We start from the raw sequence: 8,708 nt of genomic DNA, 5'->3' as shown, positions 1-8,708 counted from the left end.
TGGTGAACCATTATAGGGATGGTGGTCCACTGAATCGACCATCACTTTTGTTCCAGTAACTCATGTTCTTACCCCTACTTTCAACTGTACCACTCCTTATTTTTGCGGTAATTTTGATCCTGCATACTACACAAACACATCAAAAATACACTAATAACAACATAATTTAATAAATGCTTACAATAACACATTGTGGGTTGCCTCCCGCTAGCGCCTGATTTATTATTGTGGCACGACTCAGTTATCTCAATTACTTAGACTTCATCGATATAGACAGTAGCAATATTCTTTATCGGGTTATTTGGACCGATATATAGTTTCACACATTGCTCATTTACCTTGAAGACACTTCCATCTTTATTTTTAAGTTCAACTACTCGAGATGAGTAGACTTGACACACTCTAAATGGGCCGCACCATTTGGATTTGAGCTTATCTGGAAACAGTTTGAGTCTGGAGTTGAATAGAAGCACCAAGTCACCTTTCTGAAACTCTTTTCTTTCAATTCTGCGATCATGGTATTTTTTTCATTCATTCCTTGTACAGGTCGGCTCTCTCATAGGCTCTGAGACGGAACTCATCTATCTCATTAAGCTGCCCAGTCTCATATTTGTTGCCTCATTCCAGTTCAGATTCAGAAGCTTCAGCTCCTATAGCATACTCTAGCTCAATCGGCAAATGGTATACTTTGCCATAAACCAATTGGTATGGCAACATGACAATAGATGTCTTGAAAGCTGTTCGATATGCCCATAATACATCGTCCAACTTCCTATCCCAATCCTTCCTACTAGCATTCACCGTCTTGGCAAGGATAGCTTTGATTTCCCGATTGGAGATCTCAACTTGCCCACTTGTTTGCAGGTTATATGGCGTAGCTACCTTATGCTGCTTAACCCCATATTTTTCCAATGTATCTTGGAATATCTTGTTGCAAAAGTGTGATCCTCCATCGCTTATGATGGTATGTGGTACCTCAAAACGAGAGAAGATATTTCTCTTTAAAAATGCAACAACTCATATTCCTTCATTATCCGCCAGAACTACAGCCTCAACCTATTTTGACACGTAGTCAATAGTAACAAGTATGTACTTCATTCCAAATAAGCTCACAAAAGGCCCCATAAAATCTATGCCCCACACATTAAATAATTCTACCTTCAGCATTTTAGACATTGGCATTTTATGGTGCTTTGAGATGGACCCTTATCTTTGACATTGGTCACATCCCTTCACTAACTCATAGGCATCCTTAAACAAAGAGGGCCAATAGTAGCCACTCTAAAGCACTTTCTTTGCAGTTCGATCACCTGTGTGGTGACCTCCAACTAGGGAGGCATGGCTTGCTTCCAAAGCATTTCTACTTCTGGGATACACCATCTAATAATACCATCTGTCATCGCTGAAAAAGATACGGCTCATCCCAAAAGTAATGGGTCACATCATGAAGAAACTTTTTCCTTTGATGAAAGGAAAGATTTTTTGGTACCACCTTACTTACCACATAATTCACGAAGTCAGTATACCAAGGTACTTTTTCAAGAACTGCAGCCAATGCTTTCTCATCAGGAAAGGAATCATCAATCTCAAGCCCACCTTACTACTTGATCACCTTCGAGTCTGGATAAGTGATCAGCCACTTGATTCTCACATCCCTTATGATCCTTGACCTCAAAGTCAAATTCCTAAAGTAGTAATACCCACCGGATTAACCTTGGTTTAGTGTCCTTCTTCGCCATTAGGTACCTCAAGGAAGTGTGGTCAGTGTGTACCACCACCTTGGTACCCAGCAAATATGCCTGAAACTTCTCAAAAGCATACACCACTGCTAAAAGTTCCTGCTCTGTGATGGTGTAGTTCTTCTAAGCTTTATTTAGTGCTTTGCTGGCGTAATAAACTGGATGAAATAATTTGTCTTCTTTTGCCCTAACACAGCTCTAAGGGCAACACTATTTGCGTCACACATAATCTCAAACAGTTTTGACCAGTCCAGTGCAACAATAATAGGGGCTTCAACCAGCTTCCTCTTGAGGCATTCAAATTCCATAATACAATCAGTGTCAAAGAAGAACTTAGTTTCCTTATCTAAAAGTTTGCAAAGTGGATTTACAAACGGCATCCGCTTGAATGCAAAAGTGCCATACAGGTATGAAAATGTTGTCTTCTCCTGATCTTCAAGAGGAATACAGATCTGATTATAGCCCGAATATCCACCCAAAAAGCAATACCACCCCCTTTTTGCCAACTGATCAAGCATTTAATCCATAAAGGGCATTGGGAACTGGCCCTTTAAAGTCCATGAGTTTAGTTTGCAGTAGTCCATGAAAACTCTCCAACCAGTCACAGGCCTGAGAGTAATCAAATCATTCTTTTCATTTGCAACAACAGTCATGCCCCCTTTCTTGGACACACATTGAACCGGGCTTACCCATTACTGTTGGAAATAGGGTAAACCACTCTTGCATCTAGCCATTTAATAATTTCCTTCTTCACCACCTCTTACATTGGTGGGTTAAGTCGGCATTGATGCTCAATGGTAGGAGTACATTCTTCCTAATGTTGTCTCTTATGAGTGCAGATGCTAAGAGAAATACCAATAATATCAGCAATAGTCCAGCCTATTGCTCTTTTGTATCTTTACAGTACCAAAATAAGTGCTTCCACCTGCTGCTCACCTAGGTCAATCGCAATAATAATAGGTAGTGCATCCCCACTTCCTAGGAACACATACCTCAAATGACTGGTTAACTCTTTCAGATCCAGGATAGGTGGTTCTTATATAGAGAGCTTAGCAGGTGGACTAGGATGATTTTCTAAGTCCAAGTCCAACTTCTTAGGAGCATATGAGTAAGACCCCATTCCAGTCAAGGCACAAACAGTCTTCTCATAATATTCTACATCATCCTGATCAAAATTTATCAATACTGCAGCCAAGGTTTCAACAGAAAATTTCTCTTCTATCGGTACTTCCTGCTCCTCCTTATAATAGACATCTACAATGGAAAATACACTCATTTCTTTATGTTTCTACCGACTGACTGTTGGTACTTGTGTTATCAATAACCTTATCCAGTTTCCCAGACTCTACCAAATGATCAATCTCGTCTTCTTTAACCTCATCTGCTACAATATCAACTGCAAGATTACCCCCAAGAGGGCCTGTCAATACCTTACCACTTCTAGTAGTGATATCCATACAAGAGCCATCATTTCGTGGGTTCTGAATGGTGTCACTTGGCAATGTTCCAGTCTTCCTGTGATTCAATGCTACCGAGAGCTGACTCATTTGTTGCTCCAACTGCTTGATAGATATAGAGTGCGAGTTCACCAACTTGAATCATAGAAGATAAATCGCTCTTCATGGTAGTCACTCTAGATTTGGTAGCTTCAACTCTCTTTAATAATTTCTCTATCATATCCTTCATGGACATCTTGCCAAAGCTAGTTGCAGCATTATCTCTGCTTTCGAGAGGTACATATAACCCACTTCTATCATTCTTACCTTTCCAATTTCCTTGCTCTCTATCCTTATAACCAGCCTTGTCTTAGTAGTTCCGACCTTGATTTCCTTGGATATTGCCTCGGAAACTGTTCTGATTATTCAAATAGTTGGCCTCTTTTTCTAAATCAGAATCATCTCTACCTTTAGCCGCAACAGCTTTCACCTTTTCAGTCTTTGTAGATAATAGATGCTTGGTCAATAGATCCATCTGCGTCTTTAAGTATGCCATGTCTTGATCATATTCTTCCTCTTTCTTACGTTGCTCCGCAGTCATGCCAATAGACACAACAGGGCTTGCTACCATAGAATCCCTGGTATGCCAAGCTCTGCTTTATTTGGTTATCCGATCAAGCATCTTTGAGGCCTCCTGAAATGTGAGATCCACAAATGATCCCCCTACATTATTATCAACAACTGGCTTTGTAATAGATTTCAAAGGCTGATAATGTAACACCCCACAAAATTCTCTCCTAGTCTGAGCCTTAGAGCACGTTCAGTGAAGCATAAATTCGGTCTCAAAAGTTTTAAAAGTGTCTTTCCAAGTGAGAAATATTTTGAACCATGTAGAATTTCCCTAATATGGACTTTTTTTATGTAAGGAATTGAATAAGCTTTCCATCGATACCAAATTTGCCTAAATTTGACACTCGGGCAAAGAGTTAGAGCCATTTTAGTGAGACAGTGTACCACCTAGCACTTTAGCACGTCGCGGAGCCAGCCAAAATGGAAATTGTCAAATTTCAGTGAGCCTCCATGATTTTATCCGCATTGCAGTGCTTTTCCAGTTCGCAACCAAGGTGGCAACGCGATTTCCACCGCATCGCGCCGTCAAGCAGTTTTCTAATTGTCCAATTTCCAGTAAGCTGGTGCGATAATGGTGCGTTGCACCAGCATGAAAAATCGGGATTCTTCCAGTTTTGGATTTTAACTCCAAGGGATTTTTGGTCTTTTTCCATTCTTTTTCATCCCCTATATAAACCTGATAAAAGGCTTTCAGCTTCATTTTCCATCTTCAACATCAAAACTAGGGTTTTACAAAATCAAAACCCTTATTTCTTCTTCAAGCAAAATCAATAGAGATCAAGAGAAATCAAGAAATCAAGAATCTCTCCAAGGGATTTCAAGAAAAGAGTTTTCCCAAGGTATGTAGATGTTGATTCTTGGGTCCCTTTCATCCAAGAAGCTCAAGAACCCTTTTTCTAAAATTTAAAGATCTTGTGTTTATGGGTCTTAATGATTCATGTGAGTTGAAATTGATGTTCCTGCTATTCTGATTCATGTTATTTACAAGGTTATAAAGCTTTGACCTTAGTATGTGATACTCATGTGATGTTCATGATAAATCCTCTTCAAGTTGCTTGTTAGATAATGTGTTCATGTCAATTAAGTATAGAAATAGTTGAATAAGCAAAGAATGCTCCCCATATGTTTGATAAAATGCTTATGTGAAGAAATTAGGGCCATTATAGCATGTTGATTAGGAAATCCCCAATTGTGTTCAAGTCCATGCATGCCTAGTGTTTGTTGAAAAACCTTAGTGAACGAATTGAGACATGATAGTATGAAATTTCCTAATTTCATGCTCTTTGATATATGCTAAGCCTCTAATATATGTCAAGTGCTTGACGAGTAAATTGTGACATGATAGTATGAAGTTTCCCCAATCATATGTTATTCGATACATGCCAAGACTAACCTATGTGTGAAGTACTTGATGTAAGACCTTGTTAAATGGAGTATGATCCAATAGCATGTTCCCCCTATGCTATTACATGTTTATGATTCCTAAATGTTTGAAGAGATGCTTTAGTGATTGTGATGATAAATGAATGACCATGGTTATGACTAGTCAAGAATGGTTATGTTTTACTTTTATGTTATCAAGTCCTAGGATATTTGTACCTGATAATTTAGATGTTTTCTAGAGCCTTTGTCATTATTCATGATAATCCCAGTTGGGCCATGATTCTCAGAACTCAGTAAATTATAAAACTCGATATCCTCAGAAAGATACAGCGCTTAAGAAATCTCAGTAATCTTCGTGATCTCAGTATCGCTAGTAATCTAGCCTCAGTTTTGTACATAGCTCAGATCTAGCAGTAGTCAATTGTTCAGTTCTAATCCCTGTAGTAAACAAGTACTCTATTAAAACTCTGTATCATTAATCAGATACCGTGATTCAGTAGTGTTCCATCCGATACGGAACCAAGTAAATTCAGCTTAACTCAGTCAGATCATTTGAGAAACATGAATAGTATCAAATTTAGTTCAGTTTGTATTCAGTTGAGAATTCAGTTCAGAGTCTTTCAGTTGGGAGTAGAAGCTAGCATCGAGTGAGGAAAAGGATAACGACTCCCCGTCAGAGAGAGAGGCCGATTCATTAGGAGCAATCCCTAAACTCTAAAACTGCATAGCCAGCGCAGGATGCAGGAGTCACTGTCAGTAGAGGTTGTCACCCGTAGAGAGAGGTTTGACTATTATATTGCCTTAGGCTGACTTCCTATGAGGGTCAACCACCAGAGAGGCTTGACTAGAGAAGTCTTTACCCGTGGCATGGTATTGACACCCTTCCAACTGGGGTTACAAGTTGGACCACACCAATGCGAGGTCGGGGCATGTCAGTTAAGTAACAACTTCCTACAGTTGCAGTTTCAGTATCAATCTTCAGAAATTAGGACTGTCAGATACAGTCATCTATCTCAGTGAGAAACTCAAATAGTTCCATTAATTCATAGACCACCCGTCAGATAGGCTGGGTCTCATATATAGTTATTCAGTATCATATCCAGAGATCACCCAATAGATAGGCTTGATCTCAGTTTCAGAATTAATTGAGTAATCTCATTATTAGATCCAGAGATCACCCGATAGATAGGCTTGATCTCAGTCTCAGATCAGGTTGAGTATTCTTCTGGTTAGGTTCGAACATAATCATTTTCTTACCATTAATAATAGATTCTGAAATCATCTGTTAGAGAGGTTGATCTCTGATTGAGTCAATCAAGAGCAGTGAGCTCAAAATTCAGTTATTGATGTGAGTATATTCAGTTAATCAGTTTCAGTATTCTCAGATTTCGAGATCACTCGCTAGATAAGACTGATCTCAACTTCAGTACTCACTTATTAGTATCAGATGATTCAGTGATTCAATATCTCAGCGTTAGTAGTGAGTTTAGATGACAGCAAAGTGGTACTCGAGTTTCAGTATTTAGAGTTATGATGATTATGATTATGGTTTGTGCATTCATGTTTGTGTTCTCATTCGGTACTCTTATGATTACTCAGTTAAGTAATTATTCATACATGAACCCTTGTATTTAGCCTTACTTCGTCTGCATACTCAGTACATTCCCATACTGACGTATTTGCGTTATGGTGTTTTATTTAACACCATAGGTTTAGAGGCACGAGATCCAGAGTACCCTTAGCATTTCAGTCCCAGTCAACAGCAGTAAACGTAGCAGTGAGTCCTCTTCATTCAACAATGATTCTTTTATTATTTTTGTTTCAGATTTTGTTTATTTTCAGTAGAAGAATTTAGTTGGGGACATGTCCTATCAACTCCACAGCTCAGACAGTTTAGAGGCTTTTCGGACAGATGTATCAGTATTCAGTTTTCAATTTTTGAGTATTTTTAGATGTTTTGAACCTTATAACCTGTTTCCACATTTATTATCTATATTATGCAGTATTCAGGTATAGATATCAGTAGAGGGTTGGCTTGTGGTCCTTCGGGATCATGAGCACCGTGTGACATTCCAGTTCAAGAAAATTGGGTCTTTACAGATAATGACTCTCCATCAGATGAATATCTATCATATTATGGTTCGGACACTATGTTAGCTTTTTTTTGAATCTCTCTTATATCTTATGAAGGGCTTCGATTAGGAACAGCCTGAAGTTGCTGATCTCGTCTCTCAACTGTACCCTTCTGGAAAGCGGTAAAAACCTTTCTAGGAAAGCCTCTTTCAATTACCTCCAGTTGGTTATAAAATCGGGCGTTAGCTTATTAAGCTATAGTGTTGCCTCCCCAGATAGAGACAACGAAAATAAACGCAATCGAATGGCATCTTGTCCCACTCCCAGCTTATCAAAGGACTTGCAAATAGTGACAAAATTCATTAACTATATATTGGGATCATCTCCCAGGAGTCCACCAAACAACCTCTTCAGATGAAGGAGTTGGATCATAATACTGGTAATATTGAACTTTGCTCCTGGTGCTAGAGGTAGAGAAATAATAGCTTCAGTGGCACCAGCTCCATCCATTCCATCTTCATCATTATTAAGATCAAATTGAACAGCTTGACGATCAGGTTTCGCCCTAAAAGGGCAGTTTCTGTTCATATTTCTGTTTATTGGTGCAGCTACATTCTCTGCACGCCTTTGATTAGCAGGATCTAACAAGTCATCATCCCCTAGATCATCATCGTCAGGGTTACGATGACGTGCCTGCTTTCCATCATTCTGCTGATTTAGTTGAGCTCTAGCCAATCCGGCTAGTCTCTTAGAATCTTGAGGTTTTGTTATTCTGCCAATAAGTTACGGTTTTGGATATATTGGTAATAACGGTGCACCCAATCTCTGTGTACTTATCATACACAATAATTCCCCTACACAAACAGAAACAACAAATGAAAATAAAATTTTGGGAAACTTGACCAAATGTTGATTAACAAGCACAAACTTAATTGACAAATGTATTCCCCGGCAACGACGCTAAAATTTGATAAGCCCAAATTACAACTCTCTTACGAGAGAGTAAGCGATCATTTTTAAATATAAAACCCAACTGGGTTGGGTGTCAAATCCCACAGGGAATACCATGTTCACTAAGTATTATGACTGTTATTAGATTGTTGATCTAAGGCTTTGAAATACAAAGGAGTTTGGGGAATGTTAACAGAGTTCTTTTGTATTTATGTTACACAAAATTCCAGCTGCTGAGAGTAAATGTAGATGTAATTCCAATGAGAATGAATTAACTAGAGTTATGCTCACCAAGACGTTCAAACAATTAGGGTTATGAATTTGAGTTCGAATTCTAACTTATGCATCCAATTGCAAAAATTATTAAATTCTAAAAATTACCCACATATTTCTAAACCCAATGGGTATTTCACCCTTTACTTCTCTCAAACTTAAAGAATTTATGAATTATTCAATAACACTCTCATGAGGGTTGATCCTGTTAAGGCATCAACCC

This window comes from Capsicum annuum, chromosome 10, assembly GCF_002878395.1.
Source record: "Capsicum annuum cultivar UCD-10X-F1 chromosome 10, UCD10Xv1.1, whole genome shotgun sequence".
NCBI lineage: Eukaryota > Viridiplantae > Streptophyta > Magnoliopsida > Solanales > Solanaceae > Capsicum > Capsicum annuum.
Note: the sequence above shows the minus strand (reverse complement) of the source record.